Source organism: Equus asinus, chromosome 3 (genome assembly GCF_041296235.1).
Source record: "Equus asinus isolate D_3611 breed Donkey chromosome 3, EquAss-T2T_v2, whole genome shotgun sequence".
NCBI classification, from domain to species: Eukaryota; Metazoa; Chordata; class Mammalia; order Perissodactyla; family Equidae; genus Equus; species Equus asinus.
Window position 1 is genome coordinate 78,387,405 of NC_091792.1, and position 12,808 is coordinate 78,400,212.

At 37.9% G+C, this 12,808-nt stretch overlaps 1 pseudogene; it reads left to right on the plus strand.

Annotated features, from left to right (window-relative positions):
* The window catches only part of LOC139044927 (sodium/hydrogen exchanger 9B2-like), a 54,545-nt pseudogene extending 42,487 nt beyond the window's left edge, over positions 1–12,058 (plus strand).
* Positions 12,059–12,808: the final 750 nt, after the last annotated feature.

The following is a 12,808-nucleotide window of genomic DNA, read 5'->3' on the forward strand; positions in this document are numbered from 1 at the left end:
AATTTCTGATTTAGTTAGACTACGGTGGGGCCTGAGAATGTGTACTTCTGATCAGTTACCAGGTGATGCTGATGCTGCTTCCCTGGGGACCACACTTTGTGAAACACTGCCTTAGAATATTATTGTTTTTAATTTTTATCCTTACTGATAGTCAAAAGTGGTATCTTTTTTTGTTTTATGCCTCCTTGCTTAACAATAAAATTGAATGCTTTTTCATATATTTAGCTATTTGTATTTTTTCTTTTTCTTTGATAGGTTTTTTGTCCATTATCTCCTAAAGTTGAATGTACTGATTATATATATGATATTAGCCCTTTGTGCCTTTTTTTATTGTTCATTTTTAACACACAAATATCTTATAGTTTCACGTGGTCCGATCTATCAATCTCTTATTATGACCTTTCCTCAGTTTATTTTTTCTTAAAGATTCCTTTCCTAGTGAAATCTTACCTATGTTATCTCATTTATTCTTTGCAATAACCTTGAGAGGTAGATACGAGACCCATTTTACAAATGAGGATACCAAGGCCTAGAGATAGTAGATAGAGTGCCTAAGGTCACCAAGCTAATAAGTGGCAGAGCCAGGATGAAAACACACTGTTTGAGTATATGAAAATGATTTTCTAAAGACAGGGTAAAAAAACCTTCATTGAATCACTTATATGGCAGACACTCTCCATATCTTTTCTAATTTAGTACTCAGGCAAGTCCCTACTTCTGGAGGCACCAAATCAATGAGTCCAGGTTTTGGACTGCTTTTCCTCCTTGTTCCATGGTGTAGCATAGGGTCTGAGCACTCAGACTTCCTGGATTAAGCTCAGCCCTACACCTGAGTAGCTGTATGCCCATGTACAAAGTATCTGACTTCTCAGTCTTCGATTTCCATATCTCTCAAGTGGGGAATGATAATAGCAACAACTTCATAGAGTGGAGGATTAAGTGAAATAATCTATATAAGGCAAAGTGCTTAGTCAGAACACACTAATAATTTTTATGACTATCTCTGAGCAGCACAATGTAATAAAAAGAGCATAAAATTTAATCTATGGAAATTGGGATTCCAGTCCCAGAGATTCTACTGTCTAGATGTGTAATCCCAAGCAAGTCACTTACCTTCTCTAATACTCAGTTTCCTCAACTGTACACTGAGAAAAATAATAATAATCACTAAAGAATTATTGTGGCTATTATGTGGGAAAATGGAAATAAAACACTTGTAAACTCAGTGCTGTAGCTATATTGTTGTTAATTATGCTTTGACAAGCTACAATATTTTATAAAATTTTGTTTGCGCCTGTAGTTTTCTGACATTATCTCATACTTTCCTGCTTGGTTTTCCTTGTAATCTTGCCATTATTGTATTCAAATGCACTCACTTTTTTAAGGCCTTTTTCATCTATATTTTTCATCTGTTTTCAAATGCAGTGCTTCTTCTGATGACTTTAACAGCTACAGGATGTTTTTCTTGATATATTTTCAATCTTCTGAATCTTGAAATCTTCTCTCTAAGAAGAGAAGTGTCAGCTTAAGTAGATATTTAACTCATGATGAAACTTCTGTTTCTCTTAACTTTCTCTTTTTGTCCATAATGGAAAGTGATTTCCATTGTTGAAGATTCTTACTAATGGTGCATACAGATAGGTAAAGTGGCCTTAACTTTCAGTGGACACCACAGTCTTCATTCCTCTGAACTCATGTCTTCTTTTGTACTTAGCCTATTTGATGACTCCTTTTTCTTTCTTTTTTTTTTTCCTGAGGAAGATTCACCCTGAGCTAATATCCATTGCCAATCTTCTTTTTATTTTTGCTTGGGGAAGATTGTCACTGAGCTAACATCTGCACCAGTCTTCCTCTACTTTGTATGTGGGTCACCACCACAGCATGGCTGATGAATGGTGTAGGTCCACGCCTGGGATCTGAACCTGCAAACCTGGGCCACCAAAGTGGAGTGTGCCAAACTTAACTACCACACCACGGGGCCAGCCCCTCTATTTTCTTTATAAACAGATTCATTTTAGTTTTGAAGTTACAAAAAAACCCACAAGAAGGTACATTGTGGCTCCTCTCTCATCTTTAAGTTTTACAATATATAGGGCCATGTCTGATATTAAATTAGTCTACAGTATTACAATCAAAAACCAAATCGTGGGGCCAGCCCTGGTGGTCTAGTGATTAAGTTCAGCATGCTCCGCTTTGGTGGTCTGGGTTCAGTTCCCAGGCGCAGATGTACACCACTTGTCTATCAGTGGCCATGCTGTGACAGCAGCTCACATACAAAATAGAGGAAGACTGGCAACTGATGTTGGCTCAGGGCGAAACTTCCTCAGCGAGAAAAAAAAAAAAACCAAATTGTGGCCTTTGTCCAAGTTTAGAAATAAAAACAATTTGATAGAGAAAACTCAATATGCCTCTGCTTTCATTGGAGTTCTCAGTACATGAAATACTTTCGAGGACTTCTGTTAAGCCATTAGTCATGGCAACAGAAGGCTAAGTAACCTAAAATTAATGGAGTTGATTTTTGTTCTTTACAACTATGGATATCAGCTAAAGTCTGAACTTTAGCTATGATATACTCTAAAAACTAAATTAAAAAGTAAAATTTAAAGATATGTAGAAGGGTGGCATCTGGACCTTAGTTTGGCAGACGATTCACTGTCATTAAGTGATAAAGGATCTTGGACGTTATCTAATGTAAACCTCTCATTTTACAAATGAGGAAAATTAGGTGCTGAGAGGCGAGTGGCTTGCAGTTGGTGTGTGGCAGAATTTGAACCTCAGTCATGATCTGATTCCTTACGATGTGAAAACATAACTTTATAATGATATAGGAATAGAACTATATAAATAAATCAACCAACCCCTCATATACGGTGTCTTTAAACATTTATAAACTAAGAGGAAATAGAATCTTCACCTTAATAAACATACCAGAAATAACAAAAATTAAGAAAATAGGGAAACGAGGTAATCCTCCTTTGTCAAACTGCTGAGTACGTAAATGAAAGTATAGATCCTTAGATGTGTAAAAATGGTAAAAAAATGTTAAAATGTCGTTCAAAAACATAGATTCTTATTAGTTGATTGAAAAAATCTGTTAAATGTAAATTCTTAGACACTGTTAAGGGTACTGCTAAATTGCCCTACAAAAAAAGCATTATCAATTTGCTCTCCTACCAATTGCTGAGTTTCCTTACAGTCTTATAAATACTAGACATTATTAAAACTTTTTAGTGTTTTTTTCCAATATGATGGCTCCCCCCCCAAAAAAAATATATGGTATATCATTTTAATTTGTGTTTCTCTGATTACTGAGTTTTAGTATCTCATGTTTTTTGGCCCTTGTGTTTCTTCTGGTACAAATTACTTGTGCGTATGCCTTGCCCATTTTTCGATTAGGTTCTATGTCTGTTTCTTATTGATTGGATATTGCTCCTTATTCTGTTACACATAGTACAGATATTTTCCCCTGGTTTGTCACCTATCCTTTTTTATGGTTTCTTTTGCCACAAAATATTTTCGTTTTATTCTAGTCAATTATGTCAATCTTTTCCAAGGGTTTTTGTATTGTGTGTTATAAAGTTAGTACTTATATCAATTAGGGTCTTAGAAGGAATGAGAAACCATATAGTAACTGGAATAGGGAAAGCTTATTATTAACCATACTAGGGATTGTCTTGTAAGATGTAAAGAGGCCCCTAAAGAATATAGGAATAGCAGCTATAAACCCCTAGGGCTGAGATGCAGCATCCGCTTCCACCTCCCCACCCCACCCCAACTACTTCGGCACCCAGGGCTGAGAATCCAAGCCTTGTTAGAGCCTTGGTTCACTGGATGGCAGAGAAGTCACCATGGTACCCTGCCTGCAGAAGTTGCTGGAAATCTACCCTCTAAAGGTGTATGGGGTGGTATGTTGCCCAGGGCAGTTGGCTATGAAATCACCCGAGGAGGAGGCTGGGGGCAGCTGCTGACCGCTGAGTGCTGCTGGCCGCCATACACCCTAGGAGCCTGGCTCTGGAGAAGCCACCCGGGCCGCAGGACCCGGTGCGGAAGCATCCTGCTAGGAGGAGCCACCGAACCAGACGAGCGCCTTCCTCTTGGAGTAGCTCTTGGGCGCCCTCTAGTGGCAAAATTTAATATGGTCCAGCTAGCAAAGGGGAAAGACTTAAAAGGGTCCAGCTCCATCTTCTTTTTTTTTTTTTTTGAGATTTTATTTTTCCCAAGCCCCCCGGTACATAGTTGTGTGTTTTTAGTTGTGGGTCCTTCCAGTTGTGGCATGCGGGATGCCACCCCAGCATGGCTTGTTGAGCAGTGCCACGTCCACATCCAGAAATCGAACTGGCGAAACCCGCGGCCGCCAAAGCAGAGCGCGCGAACTTAACTACTGGGCCACTGGGCCAGCCCCTGGCTCCATCTTCTGCAGAGCAACAATTGAAAGGAGGATTTGGAGCCGAGGGGCAGTAAGTTAATAACTGGCACAGCACTTCACTATACCGGAATTTTATTTTTGTGCATGATTTGAGATAGTCGTAAACAGTATTCTTTTATAATAAAATAAAATTGGAAACAACTTAAAGGTCTATTAATAAAGAAATGGTTGAATAAACTATGGTACTTCCATATCATACATTATTATGCAGCAATAAGGTGCATTTCTAGATATATGTATAAATATTACAAGATCTTTTAATCATATTGTTGAGTGAAAATTAACTATAAAGTAATACTAAGTATTATGGACACACACATCATGTATTCAGAAGTCGAAGTCCTCCTGAGATGACTTGATGAGATTCTTTATAGTTAACATCCTTTTGCAAACCAACACCAACGCACCTTATGTAATACCTTAACTGTTAGAAGTATCTTTATGCAATTTTTTTGCTGTATTCTAGCTACCTTCTTATTTATAGATGCCACATAGATAAAGCCTATCTCAGGTCAAATTGACTCAGATTTCAAATTAGTAAAATTCTTAGATCTTCTAACTTCACATAATAAAAATCCCTGTATGTGTATGTGTGTTTCTTTTAGGCAGAGGTTGAAAAGATTATTGCAGTGGCCTGGGATATCTTCCAGCCCCTTCTCTTTGGACTGATTGGAGCAGAGGTATCTATTGCATCTCTCAGACCAGAAACTGTGGGTGAGAATTTCAAAGTAGTGTTTTTGCTAAAATCAACTTTTTATATTCAGTTGTAGTATCTGTAGTAGGTTTATATTTGGTGGTTCCCATTGTCACAATTATATAAAAAGTTAATACTGATCTTTTAAGCAGTTGGTTAGAAAAGAATGTTTGTCAATCTAAGACAGTAAATTTTATGCCTTAAATATTGTTGCTTGTAAAGAAAAGTGTCGCTCTTAACTACTATCAAGAAAATGCAGGCCTTAAAATTTTTTTCCAACGATAAGAATGTTCATCTAGGCTTGTCCTGATCAAGGGCCAGAATTTTAAAGATAATTAGGCAGTTCTATAATATGTATCCATGGGATAGAAATGTTTGTTCATTCATTCTTTTATTCATTCATACATTCAAAAGCCATCATATTAAAACTGTTGACTTTTAGTACCATACTCAAAAATTAATTTGTACACGTATACAGATGGTCCCCGACTGACGATGGTTTGACTTAGGATTTTTTGACTTTACCATGGTATGAAAGTGATATGCAGTCATTAGAAACCATACTTCGAATTTTGAATTTTGATCTTTTCCCCGGCTAGCGATATGCCATATGATCCTTTCTCGAGATGCTGGGCAGCCGCCAGTGAGCTGCAGCTCTAGTCACCACAGGATCATGAGGGCAAACGACCCATACACTTCTACCCTTTCTGTTTCTCAGTTTCAGTAAGTATTCAAGAAATTACATAAGATAGTGAACATTGTATTATCAAATAGGCTTTGTATTGGATGATTGCCTAACTGTAGGCTAATGTAAGTGTTCCTAGTACATTTAAGGTAGGCTAGGCTAAGGTATGATATTTGGTAGGTTAGGTGTATTAAATGCATTTTTTTCTTTTTCTTTCTTTCTTTCTTTCTTTTGGTGAGGAAGATTGGCCCTGAGCTAACATCTGTTGCCAATCTTCCTCTTTTTGCTTGAGGAAGATTGTCGCTGAGCTAACACCTGTGCCAGTCTTCTTCTAATTTGTATGTGGGATACCGCCACGGCATGACTTGAGAGCTGTGCTAGGTCCACACCTGGGATCCAAGCCTGGGAACCCTGGGCTGCTGAAGCGGCAGGTGCGAACTTAACCACTATGCCACCAGGCCAGCCCAAAGTGTATTTTTGACTTACAATATTTTGACTTAAAGTTGACTTTCAACTTATGATTGGTTTATCAGGATGTAACCCCATCGTACATCAAGAAAGACCTGTACTCATTATTTCCTTCTTTTCTTGCATCACAGTATTATTCCGTCCATACTAGGGATCCCATCCCTGCCACCTCCTTCTAGATCTCACACAGAGTCTCCCCTTTTTCTGACACATCTTCAGATATCCTTGTCACAGCTTTCTCTTCTGCAGAATTGAAACAGATTTTAATCTCTCCTATCTTAAAATAGTATCTTTCTATTCTGACGCATGTGACAACATAGATGAACCTGAGGACATTACACTGGTTAAGATAAGCCAGTTACAGAAAGACAAATCCCGCATGATCCCACTCCTGTGAGGCATCCAGAGGAGTCAAATTCATAAGGACAGAAAGGAGAGCGGTGGCTGCCAGGGTTTAGGCGGGGAAATGGGGACTTGCTGTTTAATGGGTGTAGAGTTTCAGCTTTGCAAGATGAAAATGTTCTGGAGATTGGTTGCACAAAAATGTGAGTGTTTAACTTAATGCTGCTGAACTGTACACTTAAAAATTGTTAAGATGGTAAATTTTACGTGTATTTTACCACAGTCAAAATTTGAATAAATATATATACATATATATATATATATCCCTTCTTCATTTCACTTCCCCCCTCACCTACCACTCTCTCTCTCTTCCTCTTTTCAAACTTTTCTAAAGAGGTAACTGTGTCCCCCTTTTCCATTTCAACTCTCATGCCCTCCCTCAGAACATTTCAGCCCAGCTTCTGCCCCATTCCACAACCAGCCCCGCCCTCACCACGGTCGTATTGCTGGATACACGAAATACGTGTTAGTCTTGACTTGACTTGATCTCTCAGCAGCATTGGACGCTATTGACCTCTTTACAACACTTTTTACGTTGAATTTTTACATTTTCCAGTGCCCTCTGAGTCTTCCTTTACACTATATATGGCTTAAGTGCTGCTCTTCCTCCAAGTTCTTTCAAAAGATTTCTACACTTCACGCTGGGTATCATTTCTCTGAGCTCAGCTACACTCAGTGGCTTCGATTATAAACTATGTAATTGCAAAATCTTTATCTCGAATTCAACATAGCCAGTTGCTGCTTGGACATCACCACTTGTAAATCCCACAAAACTTGAGGCTCAGTGTGTCCAAGGCTTCCTCATCATCCTCCCCAGACTGCTCCCTCCTGGGAATGGGATCGTCCCTTTTGTATCTTGTACTTAAGGCAACAAATACTTTTGAAAATCTACCACGCTGGGAAAAATACCCTCCAATAAAGAGCCACAGAACCTTTTCATAAAGAAACCATGTTGCAGATTCACAATAGAGCATCAAGCAATGTCTGTCTGGTGTTTTACCAGCCTCTTGAACTTGAGAAAGTTATTTATCCTTTCTGATCTTCATTTTTTTTCAACTGTAAAGTGAGAATAATTACTCCACAGGTTGTAAAGATTAAGTAAAGAGATGCATTTAAAGCTTAATACAGAACCTAGCACAGAGCAAGCACTCAACAAATGTTACTTTTTCAAAAACCACCCTATTACCTAGTACTCACCTTAGCTTTGCCTTTCTCAGGTCCGGTAGCTTGCCTTGCCCTAGTCACAATCTCTTATTTTGCAAATCAGAATGAACTTACCTTTATCAGCAAAGGATTCTGAAGGACTGAACGAAGTAGCTGTACACATCAGCCAGGGTGATGGGCAGTCAGTGCACACACCAGTATGGGGAAACAGGTGTAGAAGCCAGTGTCTATTCTGACTGGTCAGTGCCCAGCCAGCTCTCTTCTGACTGCCTGATTGCCTCCATACTTGCTGATAAATATTTTGAATATCACCTCTGGTCTTATCCTCTGTAAAGAATTCTCAACCACTTTGATGAAAATATTAAGTTTTTTCTCTTCTTCGCCCTCTTACCAGTATATTTACACTGCACTCACCTTTTGGTTCTTTATGTTTCTGTCTTCCTCTGACTTTGGAGTTCATGGAGGCAAAGTCTGTACGTTATGCGTGTTTGGGTATCAGAACCTAGTCCAAATTCTGTTATGCGTAGTTATAGTTTAATAAATTCTTGTTAAATAAACACATGGGAAAAAGTGTGGTTCTTGCTATAAAGCATAAGATAAATAACATTCAAATCTCCTTTGTGGAAATTCAAATATATTTAGTTAATTTCTGGCTTTAATTTAGGGCAAATACCTTCTTTTAAACAAATGGTCTGATTGATCCTTAATATTGATGTTTTGACAAATTATGCCTAATCATTTTTGTCTTTTTAATTTTTTAATGTTTTTAGATTATTTCTGTTGATAGAATTTTGAATCAATAATCAGGAGATTCCATTTCTTCCCCAGTATTTCGTTATGTCTAAAAATTGAGTATTTCTTACAGGCCTTTGTGTTGCCACCCTGGGTATTGCAGTACTGATACGAATTTTGACTACATTTCTGATGGTGTGTTTTGCTGGTTTTAACATAAAGGAAAAGATATTTATTTCATTTGCATGGCTTCCAAAGGCCACAGTCCAGGTAATGATGGATCTTAACTCCTATTTCAATATGATCCCTTAAAATTTTGAATAAGAGGGCTTGTCCAAATTTGGTGAACAAAAGTAACTAAAGTTTGATTTATGAAAAGAATTTTTACTAATCTACTCTAAAAGTTTTATTTTTGGTATGCTGATTCCTTTAATATGATGGCTCATTTAAATTTCTTTAGATCTCCAGGGTACAACTGAAAATCCAATAAATCCCTATGTTACTAGAAAGCAGTAGTAGAGGGAGGGAAGAGTTTGAATTTTCATCAGTCAGAGCTCTCTGAATCACCTAGAGATTTTTCGTTTTGATGTCTTCTAAGAAGAGAGTGAAACAGAAATAGCGCGGCCCATGTTAGTGTTTGGAAATACTTCACTGTCAATATGATTGATGATCAGTTATGCTCAACCTCGGTCTTTATATATAATGGAGAAAGATTTATTGAGAAACAACTCAGAAAATGCTTTATTGATTTCCTAGATTATTAGTTAATATTAAATTTTTCAAACTAGCTGTACTTCCTGTCAGTTGTCTCAATCACATGACCCAAAATTTGTGCACTCTAACAAGGCACTAACAGGTGCTTGAAATTATTGACCATGCATTTGGTAGAATACCTATAATTGCTAATTAAATTAGAACTGTATAGATTATCATTTGTTGCAAATAGCCCTGATTGTATTGTATATTTTCAGACTAATTATAGCAAACAAGATTTAACTGTTGCATCCTTGATTATTTTGCAATTATTTAAATATGTAAATTTCTATTTCATGAGATGAAAATCAGATATTTTTAATTTAGGAAACTTTGAGGGTTGTGTATGCTCTGTAACTATATGCCAGATTTGGTGTGGCTATAGGTTTGGGCATTATCCCAGAGAAGTTTTTTTTTCATCAGACTTTGAAAGATGTCTGGGACATAATGGCTAAGAATACTGTGAGGTTTATATGGTACAATAAGTGGAATAGTTTCTCCCTCAGTGTCTCCAGCTTCTACACTACTTCTGGTAACTTTATTAGGTAACTATCAAAATAATTACTCTAGTAGCTTTGGTTTGAAAGATTTGTTTCTAAAGGTTAAAATTTGAAAGACAGCACTTTCCTGCTGTCAAAGCAAATTTATAATAAGGAGAAATTATCTTGGATGTGGTGAATAATGTATGTACTGTGAAGCAAGTATTGTATGGAATTTTCTTTTTTCTTCTTTTGCCACTGCCTAAGAAACAAGACTTTCTTGTATGTTTTTTTCCATATTAGTGTTCTTCAAACTTTTTGGTCCATGACCTGCTGTAAGAAATATATTTTAAATCACAATATATTTTAAATCAGCATACCTACAAACCTCAAAACATACACACACAACGGAGAACTGAAAGAGAAATATACATTGTAATGAGTGCAGTTCTTGCCAAGAATTCTTGAAATGTTGAATTAGTTATGGTACAAGGAACCTGAAATAACAAAGAGCCCTCACATACAGGGACTAAGTGAGATAGATTTTTCCTTCTCTCCCACCAGCAGTCCAGCATGGACACTCCAGAGCTGGCAGGGTGACACTGTCCTCAGCGTGTGCCTTCCATCAGTTCACCATTTCTCATCAGGGGGAAGGGGAAAAAGAATGATGTGCAAGTGTCCATTTCTCTTCAGGGAACAATCCAAAAGTAGCATTTATCACTTCTGCTCACCTCTCAGTGGCCAGAACTTAGATATATAGCTTCATCTAGTTGCAAAGAAGGATGAAAAAAAGTCTTGGTTTGGACAGCAATGTGACCAGCTAACACTCAGGAGTTCTAGTTTAGAAGGGAAAAGGGGCATTCAGATATTTGTGGGCAATTAGTAGTCTCTGCCATTGTGTCTCATCCACACCAGCATTCTCTCTTCTGATTCATTGTCCTAGAGGACAACATTGTTGTGTTTTGTGGAATAAGGGAATAACCAGATTGATTAATATATTATTTTCCCAAGTGCACTAATATGGCATTTTGCCTCTAAAAGAAAATGAAGGTTTTCATAATACTTCCCAGTAGACAAATTTTAAATAAAACATTTCACCAAGACCTAAGGCAAAGAGTTCACCAAATACCTAAAAAGATTACCTTCAAGTTTTGACAGTGCCTACCACTTTCAGGTTTCTTTATGTTTAACAATTAGTTTAGCTCTATAGCAATACATATTCTTATGTTTTTTCATTTAAAACTTTGCCATCTTCCAGTAAGTATCACTACACTTTTTTTAAAAGATTGGTATCTGAGCTAACATCTGCTGCCAATCTTCTTTTTTCTTCTTCTTCTTCTCCCCAAAGCCCCTCAGTACACAGTTGTACATTCTAGTTGTGAGTGCCTCTGGTTGCGCTATGTGGGACGCCGCCTCAGCATGGCCTGATGAGCGGTACCATGTCTACCCCCAAACTAGCAAAACTCTCAGCCGCTGAAGTGGAATATGCAAACTTAACCACTCGGCCACAGGGCTCACTGCACTTTTTCATCTTGTTCTTTTTTAATTCCAGATTCCTGAAGATAAAAGAGTGAGATGACCAGTGACTTTCTTTACTCATAAGGAATTTAGCATACAGAATCGTCTTATAGTCAATTATATCATGAGGCTGTATTTACCTTGTGTTTTGAAATATATTTGCCTGATATTTTTGTAACCCTGCCTTCTGCAACTAAGTACATATGAATCACCATCCCTTCCCCATGCCAGGGCAGGAGAATTTTCAGAATACCAAAACCAATTGCAGTACACTTTGAAAGAAAGAACTTTCTTAGTTGAACAAAAGAACAAGCAGTTTGTTTTTGCAAATGATAAAATAATTCACCTTTTTTCTATGTGCCTGTCTTATATGCCTGTGTCCAACTTTACCATTAAACTTTTACAGGCTGCAATAGGATCCGTGGCCTTGGACACAGCAAGGTCACATGGAGAGAAACAATTAGAAGAATATGGAATGGATGTGTTGACAGTGGCATTTTTGTCCATCCTCATCACAGCCCCAATTGGAAGTCTCCTCATTGGTTTGCTGGGCCCCAGGCTTCTCCAGAAAGCTGCACATCAAAATAATGATGGAGAAGTTCGAGGAGAGCCCTCTGAAGAAGTTTAGAGGTGAAAAGAGAGAATGCTAAATATATGATTAGAAAGCTGTACCAGAGGCTGCTTTTATCAAGATAGATATTGAAATATATAATATTTAAGCTTAAAATGTAACAGAACTTAAAGTGTGGTTATTTCTTTAAACAGCATTTTCAGCCATTACCCTTTCCATGTAGGTGGTAATGTTCTACATTTCTAGCCTGATTTCTCTATCTTCTTCTTTTTGCTTCAAACACTCCATCATTATCTTAATCTGTGTGGGGAGAAATACTCTTTAATGTACTACCACGATATCAGATTAACAGGGGAAAGACCGAGTTCGGTGTGGCGTTCTGCTGGCCAACAGCTCGCTCTGAGTGACTGTTGCCGCCACAGTTTTATGATGCGTGGCCACCTAGCCTCTCATGCCTTGAGTTGTTTTTGGATCCTCTTTTCTTTTTAAATACATTGTAATCTCTCATCAGTTTCTCCCCTCGCTTTCCCTGTTAATCTGCCTCTTCTCCATTTCTGCCCCTCTTACTACCTTTCTGTGAAGTATTGTAACTGATTGGCCCCACCAAAATTTTTATGTACACAAAGTATCTTCATTGGCTCTTCCTCTTGCACCTATTTGGATGACAAAAGCCCTCATTCAACTTCCTGCCTGGCTCCACAGAGTCCCCCACTTCAGTGGCCCCTCTGAGTTTGCCTCCCGCTAAGACGTGCCCTGGTCTAGCCCTTTCTTAGTTGTTTCTTGTGACCCACGTCTTCAGGCTCTTCCTGTTCTCTAGGTGACAGAGAGCCAATTTTCAAATCTATGCCACTCTCAAGAATATCATATTAATCAGGGTAAGTTAAGCTGCTATAATGAAGAAACAAGAAATACAGTA